A 10,154-nucleotide genomic window follows, 5' to 3' on the forward strand; every position below is an offset into this window, starting at 1 on the left:
CCTCCCCAAATAATACAAGGCAGCAACATTGTACTCCTTTTCATCCCTCCCTCATTGGCAGCAGCATTTCCCCGTTTCCACACCTCCCTATTGGCAGCAGCATTTTACCCTTTCCCCGTTTCCACACCTCCCCATTGGCAGCAGCATTTTCCCCTTTCTACTCCCCTCCCCCATTAACAGAGCATTTCCCACCCCTCCCCTATTGACAGAGCATTTACCCCTTCCCCTCCTTCACCATTGACAGAGCATTTACCCCTTCCCACCCCATTGACAGAACATTTCCCCCTTCCCATCCCTCCCACAATGACTGCAACATTGCCCCTTCCTATCTCCCCTGCTGACAGCAGCACTGTCTTTCTTTCTACCTACCCCTCCTCCTCTGAAAGCAGCGTTGCCCCCCCTTCCCATCACTCCCCTGCTAACAGCAGTATTGTCCTTCTTTCTTCCCCCCCCCCTCCCTTCCGACAGCAGCCCTGACCCCCTTCCCTCCCCTCCCCCTCTGACAGCAGCACTGATTCCCTTCCCATCTATCCCCAGCAGCATTGTCATTTTAATATTTCCACCTCTTTCACTGGGAGCAACACTTCCCCATTTCCCCTAACCCTAGAACTATCCAGACTCCTCTCTTCATATCATGTATTTTCTCCCAATTCCCCCTAAACTACTAGGTGCAGGACCTGTGGTCAAGTGGCTTAGATGTCACCACAGGTCCTTCACTTCTTCTGGCTAAGGAAACTGCATTGATATGGCATTGCTGGCATTAGCACTGCACTTAAGCTTTATCATGTCATTGGGCCCCCTGACTGACCAGCCCACCGGTAATCTGTTCTTTGGGGTTATCAGTCTAGGCCACCTCATTGTGTCTGCGTGCCTGTTGCCCAAAACAAAAATGACAGTGCCAATACCCATATAGTCAGGAAGCAAATAAATATAGTATGGGCAGACCATAAAAAAGATGTCAGACTTGATGACTGACACAAAATATGTGTCAATTTCACGGTATTTTCTTTGTGGGAGAATGGAACCCACAATAGTTCTCTCCATAAGAGTGAAAGCGTGCAAGATTCCTACTGATTATTTGTGGGAGACATAACAGGATCTGCCCAGAAGTGAGACCTGGATAGAGGGACTTTCTGTTGTGTAGTCATTTATAAGAAGGTACTAAATCGGCAGGCAGAAGAGTAGTCGAAAGAAAGCAAAGGTCAGGGCAGGCGGCAAACAATCGTAATAAAAAAACAGGCCGGGGTCGGGGCAGGCAGCAAAATATCAAAGTAAAAAAACCGTCCGGGGTCGGGGCAGGAAGCTAAATATCAAAGTAAAAAAAATAGCCGGGGTCGGGGCAGGCAGCAAAATATCAAAGTAAAAAAAAACAGCCGGGGTCGGGGCAGGCAGCAAACAATCGTAGTACAATAACAGTCCGGAGCCAGGGCAGGCAGCAGTCAAAAAACATAGTCCATTAGTCAAGCCGAAGTCAAAACAGAGAAAATCAATCCGAATAGCAGGTGTGCACTAAGATGGTACTTGCACGCTGCAGGGGGCTTCACCACTACATTATTGTGCAGCAGAAGGAGATTTTCCTGTGATAGTCTCTCGGATGGAAGATGAGATAACGGGAAAAGGTGTACCTGACAGGATGTCTCCCTTATCCCTCACATCAGAGCTCTGCGCAGCCACAAAGATTCTGGTTGGTATCGCTTTCATGATCTTTTTAGCCTCATAACTGATAGGTGTGCCTTGTACAGAGTCATAGCGCTGTCTTGCAGTGACCTTAATGCGCGGTGGTAGGGCGTAAGGCACACTGCGGACTCCAGATGTTACTGGCGCAGATAATAGTCTCAGAAACTTCCAGACAGATGGTAACCTGGGCATGTGGGGATGGGTCAGCACCTCACCTGGTGTTCTGGTGGGCTTTGATATGTGATGTTCCTTCTCTACCTCTGCTGCAATGATGGTAGCGGCAGGTGGTGTTTCCAGCAGTAGTGGTGGTCCACCCTGCAGTCGATGGAATCGGCCAGTTTCCTGTCTAGGTGTTTCAGACGGTGATGTTATAACCGGCATGATGCCTTCGAATCCTGCTGTCAGATGGTGCGTGGTGAAGCCAGATGTTGTTGGTTTTTGGCCCTACGGGGGCCTCCGGGGATGATAGATATGTCTCCGGGGCTGGAGTATTCCTCCAGCCCCCGTAGCAGCCATGTGGCTGCCTCTTCAGGCACACACCAAAAACAATATATGCGGGGAGGGTGTAGGGGGTAAAAAAAGAAAGGAAAAAGATAAAAGAGATAAGAAAACTCGCGCTCAAAGTGGTCAGCTTCCTTTCTCCGCAATCCTAGCCTCACACTAACTGTTCTCACCCAGTGTTCCAGGGCTCAAGGGCAACGCTTCTGTGATGTCATATAGCCGCGCTCGGCAACAGAATGCTGTGAAACAATGGTGTTGCCTATGGCAACCAAAGCTATACTAGCTGTGTAGGTCAGAGAAAAAACTAAATTTGTGTGTTTAGAAATGGCCAATAGTGATAATTTTAAGCAACACTGAAGCCAATATGTGCGGAGATGTTATAGTCTTAACAGTCCATAATTTCCAGTGACTGGGCCTAATGTTTAGTGACAATCCTGTCAGAAAATTACACAAGCCTTGCCCAGAAGTGGCTGTTTACAGATGGATTTGGGTTGTTCCTCTGGGGTGGGGCTTAATATGCTAAGTATAAAAGGTTAAATATATACACATCATTAAGTCCCTTTTGATAGTAGAACATGCTGGGAGTTGTAGTGCACATGGCCTGTGGAGTTGACAGGTCCAATTTAAAAAAACTGTCAGTTTGATGTTTTCTGCTGAGGGGGATTAGAAAGAAGTGATATCGCCCCCCAACAGCTTTCCCTCAATGCCATATGTACTGTCCATTGGTGATAGGTAGCTGTATTATGCATCTTTCAACCTCTCTAACCCCTTAGCGACCATGGCATCTAAGTGATTAGAAAGGGCGTTCCTTCTGTTACCCTCATCTGCTCCCAGTGACACGACCGCCTGGTGATGTTGGATTGTCATGGAAGTCAGGAGCCCTAACAATATCTTCAATATCTGCCCTTGAATTAAACCTATTCCAAAAAAAAAAAGTTTTGTCTCTCAGAATATGGCAGCAGAAAAAATAAGCATTTAAGTGTTTTTACTGTGTAAATATATATACAGTATACATATATATATATATATATATATATATATATATATATAAAAATACTAAACTAATGTTGGTAACACTGAAATTGTACTGACCCACAGAATGAAGGTAACATGTCATTTACACCTTGGCACGGTGAACATAAGAAGAAAACCCAGCACAAAACTTGCAGAATTGTTGCTTTCCACATACCCCCCACCACAAAAAAATAAAAGTTTGTCAATAAATGATATGTACCAAAAATAGTATTAAAAAATATAACCCGTCCTGCAAAAACTACCCTCATACTGCAAAGTCAGTGGGAAACTGGGAAATAATCTGGTGTTGGGTGTTGAAAGGCAGGGGGTGAAAAAAAAAAAAAAAGTCAAAATAGACCACAAAGAATCCAGCCCTTAAGGGGGTTGTCAGGGTTCAGAGCTGAACCTGGACATACCTGCAATTTCACCCAGCAGACCCCCGAATATGAGCAGGGCAAAGTCATTTTATGAAGATCAGGTGACGTATCGGGCTCTCCACGGGGTAAGCTAGGCAGAGGTTTCCGCCTAGCAGTGAGCCCGGTGACGTTACCGACACCGATGGGCGGGCTTTAGCGCTTCCCACATCCTGTAAAATGGCTAGGGCAGCACTAAAGCCCACCCATCAGAGCCGGTGACGTCACCGAACACACTGCTAGACAGCAGTGTGTTATTATAAAAAACCTTGTCCTGCTTGCGAGCAGAAGGAGACGGTACAGTGCGTGCCTTCTCTTCATACAGCTGATCGGCGGGGTGCCAGGTGTCGGACCCTCGCAGATCTGATATTGATGAACTATTCTGAGGTCCTATAGATGATCAATATTAAAAGCCTTGGAAACCGCTTCAATAAATGTGAATGCAACCTAAGAGGAGGGCCCTGTATATGAGAACTACAAGTCCCTGCATGTCCAGGCTATTATTATGGGATATCAGTAGACATTACAATGTGAGTATATAGGAGAACCACAGCTCCCAGCATGTCCAGGCTATTATTATGGGAAATTAGAAGACATTATAATGTAAGAATATAGGGGAACCACAGCTCCCAGCATGTCCAGGCTATTATTATGGGATATTAGAAGACATTATAATGTAAGAATATAGGAGAACCACAGCTCCCAGCATGTCCAGGCTATTATTATGGGATATTAGAAGTCATGACAATGTATCTAGAAGAACCACAGCTCCCAGCATGCTTAGGCTGTTATTATGCGATGCAGAGGACATTGCAGGGAGGGAACACCCCAGCACCTCCCCCACCATGCCTCCCACAACATGTTGTTCACAACACAAGTGACTACACAGCCCGGATGTGTCTTAACTCCATACATGGTACGGACCTCTTAGCCCCCTAGTGGACAGGTCCGGAACAGAGCTAGTGTTTAGCCAGCTCACATTGATTTGGCTAAACTCCATACACGGTACGGACCTGGTCCTTACTAAGTATGGGAAATAGCCAACTCTATAGGAGCTGTCTATTTCCCATGCCCGGTACGGACCTCTCAGCCTCCTGATGGTCAGGTTCGGAACTATGATGGGATTTAGCTGATTCAAATTGAATTGGCTAAACTCCATACTCCGTAAGGACCTTCTTAACCCTTTGTGGTATGGGATCAATTACAATTAATTTTGCCCAATAAAGTAGAACAGATGAGTGGTAGAAAATCAGGTTTTTATCTGTATTTTATTTTTAATCCTTATAACTGTTTAATATCACCATAAAACATGAATCCATATCATGGACGCACTTCACCCTGAGTCCTGTGAGAACAGGGTTTGAGCTCAGATGATACTGCAGATGAGCCTCTAATCACTGAGAAATTCCTGCCTTTCAGTGTACGAGAAAAATAAAGTATCGGCTCAAATTAACTATTTAACAAGGGTTATCCGTGAATTGCTCCCACCCTATACATTCAGATTGCAGGACTTTGGCGGTAACCTGTGATTTCACCGTCATCATTGTCAAAGGAAAGATCAGCATGATCCCCATCAGTTTTCCTGCTGGTGAGGTCCTCTTCAGACATGGAGTTTAGCCTGCTCACAGTGTACTGTCTATTTCCCATACACCAGACGGACCTTTTCTATGTGTTATAGAGAGGTTTTCCTCCTGGTGAGGTCCTCTTCAGACATGGAGTTTAGCCTGCTCACAGTGTACTGTCTATTTCCCATACACCAAACGGACCTTTTCTATGTGTTATAGAGAGGTTTTCCTCCTGGTGAGGTCCTCTTCAGACATGGAGTTTAGCCTGCTTACAGTGTACTGTCTATTTCCAATACACTAGATTGACCTTTTCTATGTGTTATAGAGAGGTTTTCCTCCTGGTGAGGTCCTCTTCAGACATGGAGTTTAGCCTGCTCACAGTGAACTGTCTATTTCCTATACACCAGATGGACCTTTTCTATGTGTTATAGAGAGGTTTTCCTGCTGGTGAGGTCCTCTTCAGACATGGAGTTTAGACTGTTCACAGTGCACTGTCTATTTCCCATACACCAGATGGACCTTTTCTATGTGTTATAGAGAGGTTTTCCTGCTGGTGAGGTCCTCTTCAAGCATGAAGTTTAGCCTGCTCACAGTGAACTATTTCCCATACACCAGACGTACCTTTTCTATGTGTTATAGAGAGGTTCTCCTGCTGGTGATGTCATCTTCAGGCCTGGAGTTTAGCCTGCTCACAGTGAACTATTTCCCATACACCAGACGGACCTTTTCTATGTATTATATTCAGAGAAGTTTTCCTGCTGGTGAGGTCCTCTTCAGACATGGGGTTTAGCCTGCTCACAGTGAACTCTCTATTTTCCATTGTCACCGCCACTTCTGTGAGAAGGTCTGTTAGATGTTCTTCTCTACCTGCATGAAGTTCTTTGTTTTGGTTTCACTTTGTCATCTCCTTTCCTTCTCCCAGCTGTCACCTATTTACACTAATTGTCTCCCTTTATATTCCCTCCCATACTGCCTCACTTTGCGGTTTATACTTCTTCTTGGATTGTGTTCACTGCTGGATGCTGCTTCTGCTGATTCCTCAGATAAGTCTGTTTCCATTATTTGTGTTTCCTTGCTGGCTTGATTCTAGGTGACCCTGACTCCGTCCGTATTAAGTGCAGGGAGCCAGTCGGATGTTTATTTATAAGTTCCAGCTTTCTGCAACACCATCCGTGACACCCATACACCAGATGGACCTTTTCTATGTGTTATATGCAGAGAAGCTTTCCTGCTGGTGAGGTCCTCTTCAGACATAGAGTTTAGCCTGCTCACAGTGAACTGTCTATTTTCCATACACCAGACGGACCTTTTCTATGGGTTATATACAGAGAGGTTTTCCTGCTGGTGAGGTCCTCTTCAGACATAGAGTTTAGCCTGCTCACAGTGTACTGTCTATTTCCCATACACCAGACGGATCTTTTCTATGTGTTATATGCAGAGAGGTTCTCCTGCTGGTAAGGTCCTCTTCAGACATGGGGTTTAGCCTGCTCACAGTGAACTGTCTATTTCCCATACACCAGACGGACCTTTTCTATGTAAAGAAAAGTTGTTGTTGTTGTTTTTTTTTTTAAATGGCCTTTCAAAATGTTTTCCTTTATGAGGCGCAGGTCCTAAATGGGTGTTGCCTTCATTTCCAATACAGAAGAGATCAGGGCGGACATAACGGCGACAGATAACTGGCTGTGTGACGGTGATAGCGGCAGTGGCGAGTTGTCATCAGCGGCAATACAGTTTGGAACATGATGCGGGCAAAGCAGCAGATGTCTCGCTGTGTAGTGATGGAAGCAGCAGTGGTGCGTCAACATAAATAGCTGTACAGTATGGAACATCATGGACAAGGCTGGATTTGAATATCAAATAATGTCTGGCTGTGCAGTGAGAATGGTAGAGGCACTAGTGGTAGTAGTAACTGGTGGCAGCACAGTATGGAACATGAGGGACAAGGTGCAGGAGATGTCTGGCCTTGCAGTTGTAGTAGCAGTTGGTTGCAGCAGTGACGGTGTGGAACATGACGGAGAAGGTTCAGGACATGTCTGGCTGTGTGGTGCTAGTAGTTGGTGGCAGCAGCAGTGGCAGTACAGTATGGAACATGATGGACAAGGTGCAGGAGATGTCTGGCCTTGCAGTTGTAGTAGCAGTGACAGTGTGGAACAAGACGGACAAGGTGCAGGTGATGTCTGGCAGTGTGGTGCTAGTAGTTGGTGGCAGCAGAAGTGGCAGTATAGTATGGGAGATGACGGACAAGGTGCAGGAGATGGTCTGGCTGTAATGGGTTTGCAGTGGCGGCAGGAGCGGACATGTTACTAGTGCCCAGGGCTTTTTTTCTGGCGGAACGCACCGGAACGGCGTTCCGCCACCTTTTGACATCGCAGCCTGCGATGCTCCAGCATCGCAGGCTGCGATGTATCAGCGGGGAGGGACTGGGAGGAGGAGCTGGGGGCCGGTGCGTTCACTGTGCTCCGGCCCCCAGCTCCAGACTAGTTATAAAATGTGTACAATTAATAAGAATTCTATTCATGAGGCCCCCTCTGTAGTAGAACATTCAATATAGCCACCCATCCTACTCACAGGGTTGTTATCTTAATGCAGGGCGGCCGGGCAGATGAGCGGCAGCGTCACTGACTGACGTCACGTGCCTGCGCCGCCTACTTTATGAATGAAGTAGGCGGCGCAGGCACGTGAGGTCAGTCAGTGACGCTGCCATTCGTCTGCCCGGCCGCCCTGCATTAAGATAACAACCCTGTGAGTAGGATGGGTGGCTATATTGAATGTTCTACTACAGAGGGGGCCTCATGAATACAATTCTTATTAATTGTACACATTTTATAACTAGTCTGTACTGGAGCGGCAATGGGGGGGTCTGTGGATGGCACTGTTATGGGGTGGGGGGGGTCTGTGGATGGCACTGTTATGGGGTGGGGGGGTCTGTGGATGGCACTGTTATGGGGTGGGGGGGGTCTGTGGATGGCACTGTTATGGGGTGGGGTGGTCTGTGGATGGCACTGTTATGGGGTGGGGGGGTCTGTGGATGGCACTGTTAAGGGGGGGGTCTGTGGATGGCACTGTTATGGGGTGGGGGGTCTGTGGATGGCACGGTTATGGGGTGGTGGGGTCTGCGGATGGCACTGTTATGGGGTGGGGGGGTCTGCAGGTGGCACTGTTATGGGGTGGGGGGGTCTGCGGATGACACTGTTATGGGGTGGGGGGTCTGTGGATGGCACTGTTATGGGGTGGGGGTCTGTGGATGGCACTGTTATGGGGTGGGGGGGTCTGTGGATGGCACTGTTATGGGGTGGGGGGGTCTGTGGATGGCACTGTTATGGGGTGGGGGGTCTGTGGATGGCACTGTTATGGGGTGGGGGGGTCTGTGGATGGCACTGTTATAGGATGGGGGATCTGTGGATGCCATCCCCAGATCCCCCATTAACAGTGCCATCCCCATTTGGGAGGTTTCTTTGCTGGGCTGGACTTTTATAGCCCCCCAAATTTTACTTGCATCCCTGTTCTCTAAAGGGGCGGTTTTAGGGGGCGGTCCTAGGGGGTGGGTAGGGGCGTGGCCAGGGGAGGCGGGGGGGGGGGGGTGAGTTCCACTACCTTTTCTCTGAGAAAAAAAGCCCTGCTAGTGCCAAACATTTGCTAACCAAATATACCTCTGTCTACCACACACCACAGCCTGAGGCAAGAAATTGAATTACCACTGAAATTACAATTTTGAAACGTAAGTTTTCTCAAATACTCACCAAAATAGCAAGTGATGATTACCTGCTGTATAAAATGCACAACAAAAAAAATAGAAAAAGCCAATTTTGTCTGGCACTGCACTAAATACAGAGCGCACAGTCATTAACCACTTAAGGACCACAGGTTTATACCCCCCTAGTGACCAGGCCCTTTTTTACAAATCGGCACTCCACAACTTTAGCGGTTTATTGCTCGGTCATGCAACTTACCACCCAAATGAATTTTACCTCCTTTTCTTCTCACTAATGGAGCTTTCATTTGGTGGTATTTCATTGCCGCTGACATTTTTACTTTTTTTGTTATTAATCGAAATTTAACGATTTTTTTGCAAAAAAATGACATTTTTCACTTTCAGCTGTAAAATTTTGCAAAAAAAACGACATCCATATATACATTTTTCGCCAAATTTATTGTTCTACATGTCTTTGATAAAAAAAAAATGTTTGGGCAAAAAAAAAATGGTTTGGGTAAAAGTTATAGCATTTACAAACTATGGTACAAAAATGTGAATTTCCGCTTTTTGAAGCAGCTCTGACTTTCTGAGCACTTGTCATGTTTTCTGAGGTTCTACAATGCCCAGACAGTAGAAAAACCCCACAAATGACCCCATTTCGGAAAGTAGACACCCTAAGGTATTCACTGATGGGCATAGTGAGTTCATAGAACTTTTTATTTCTTGTCACAAGTTAGCGGAAAATGATGATGATTTTATTTTTTTTATTTTTTCTTACAAAGTCTCATATTCCACTAACTTGCGACAAAAAATAAAAAATTCTAAAAACTTGCCATGCCCCTCACGGAATACCTTGGGGTGTCTTCTTTCCAAAATGGGGTCACTTGTGGGGTAGTTATACTGCCCTGGCAATTTAGGGGCCCAAATGTGTGAGAAGAACTTTGCAATCAAAATGTGTAAAAAATGACCGGTGAAATCCAAAAGGTGCACTTTAGAATATGTGCCCCTTTGCCCACCTTGGCAGCAAAAAAGTGTGACACATCTGGTATCGCCGTACTCAGGAGAAGTTGGGGAATGTGTTTTGGGGTGTCATTTTACATATACCCATGCTGGGTGAGAAAAATATCTTGGTCAAATGCCAACTTTGTATAAAAAAATGGGAAAAGTTGTCTTTTGCCAAGATATTTCTCTCACCCAGCATGGGTATATGTAAAATGACACCCCAAAACACATTCCCCAACTTCTCCTGAGTACGGCGATACCAGATGTGTCACACTTTTTTGCTGCCAA

Source organism: Bufo gargarizans, chromosome 11 (assembly GCF_014858855.1).
Source record: "Bufo gargarizans isolate SCDJY-AF-19 chromosome 11, ASM1485885v1, whole genome shotgun sequence".
Lineage (NCBI taxonomy): Eukaryota > Metazoa > Chordata > Amphibia > Anura > Bufonidae > Bufo > Bufo gargarizans.